We start from the raw sequence: 2,053 nt of genomic DNA, 5'->3' as shown, positions 1-2,053 counted from the left end.
GAGAAGATATTTGCAAATGACATATCAGAAAAAGGGTTAGTATCCAAGATGTATAAAGAACTTATCAAACTCAACATCCCCAAAACACACAACCCACGTCAAGAAATGGGCAGAAGACATGAACAGATATTTCTCCAAAGAAGACATACAAATGGAAATCAGACACATGAAAAAAATGCTCCACATCATTTGTCATTGGGGAAATACAAATCAAAACCACAATGAGATACCACTTCATACCAGTGAGAATGGCGAAAATTAACAATACAGGAAACAACAATTGTTGACAAGGATGTGAAGAAAGGGGAACCCTCTTGCACTGTTGGTGGGAATGTGAACTGGTACAGCCACTCTGCAAAACAGTGTGGAGGTTCCTCAAGGAGTTAAAAATAGAGCTACCATACGACCCAGCAATTGCACTACTGGGGATTTACCCCCAAAGCTACAGATGCAGTGAAACAAAAAGGCACCTGCACCACAATGTTCATAGCAGTAATGTTGACAATATCCAAATTGTGGAAGGAGCGGAGATGTACATCAACAGATGAATAGATAAAGAAGATGTAGTATATATACAATGGAATATTACTTAGCCATCAGAAAGGATGAACATGTGCCATTTATATCAACATGAATGGAACTGGTGGATATTATGCTAAGTGAAATAGCTAAATTGGAGAAAGACAATTATCATATGGCTTCACTCACATGCAGAATATAAAAAATACTGCAGATCACCATAAGGGAAGGGAGGGTACACTTAATGGGGAAAAATGTGGAGAGGGGACACAAACCATAAGAGAAACTTACAGTTTCTGAAGGGGAGGTGATTAGTGGGATTGGGTAACTGGTAATGGACATTAAGTAGGGCACATGATATGAAGAGGACCGGGTATTAGACACAACTGATGAATTATTGACAAATACATTTAAAACTAAATATATGTTGGCTAATTGAATTTAAGTTTAAAAAAAGAAAGAAAAAATGGGCAAAGAAATGCAATCCTTTTTGAGAAGTCTATTTGTGAGAGAATGGTCTAGTTTCATTCTTCTGCACATGCCTGTCCAATTTTCCCAGCACCATTTATTAAAGAGACTGTCCTTTTTCCAGTGGATAGTCTTTCCTGCTTTGTCGAATATTAGTTGACCATAGAGTTGAGGGCCCATTCTGGGTTCTCTATTCTGTTCCATTGATATATGTGTCTGTTTTTGTGGCAGTACCACGCTGTCTTGATGATCATACTTTGTAGTACAATTTAAAATCTGGCACTGTGGTGCCCCTGGCTTTGGTTTTCTTTTTGAATATTCCCCTGGCTCTTCAGGGTCTTTTCTGACTCCACACAAATCTTAAGATGATTTGCTCCAACTCTCTGAAGGAAGTCCATGTTATTTTGATAGGGATTTCACTGAACGTGTAAATTGCCCTGGGTAGCATTGACATTTTCACAATATTTATTCTTCCAAACCATGAGCATGGAACATTTTTCCATGTCTTCGTGTCTTCCTCAGTTTCTTTCAGAAGTGTCCTGTAGTTTTTAGGACATAGATCCTTTAGCTCTTTGGTTAGGTTTTATTCCTGGGTATTTTACAGTTTGGGCTACAATTGTAAATGGGATTAATTTCTTAATTTCTCTTTCTTCAGTCTCATTGTTAGTGTGTAGAAAAGCCACAGATTTCTGGGCATTGATTTTGTATCCTGCCACTCTGCTGAATTGCTCTATGAGTTCTAGCAATCTTGGGGTGGAGTCTTTTGGGTTTTCTAAGTACAGTATCATGTCATCTGTGAACAGGGAGAGTTTGACTTCCTCTTTGCCAATTTGAATGCCTTTTATTTCTTTTTGTTATCTGATTGCTGGGGCCAGGACTTGTAGTACTATGTTGAATAGCAGTGGTGAGAGTGGACATCCCTGTCTTGTTCCTGATCTTAGGGGAAAGGCTCTCAGTGCTTCCCCATTGAGAATTATATTTGCTGTGGGATTTTTGTAGATGGCTTTTAAGATGCTGAGGAAGGTTCCCTCTATCCCTGCACTCTGAAGAGTTTTGATCAGGAATC

The sequence above is a fragment of the Nyctereutes procyonoides genome, unplaced genomic scaffold (assembly GCF_905146905.1).
Source record: "Nyctereutes procyonoides isolate TBG_1078 unplaced genomic scaffold, NYPRO_anot_genome, whole genome shotgun sequence".
Classification (NCBI taxonomy): domain Eukaryota; kingdom Metazoa; phylum Chordata; class Mammalia; order Carnivora; family Canidae; genus Nyctereutes; species Nyctereutes procyonoides.
This window is presented reverse-complemented; position numbering follows the sequence as displayed.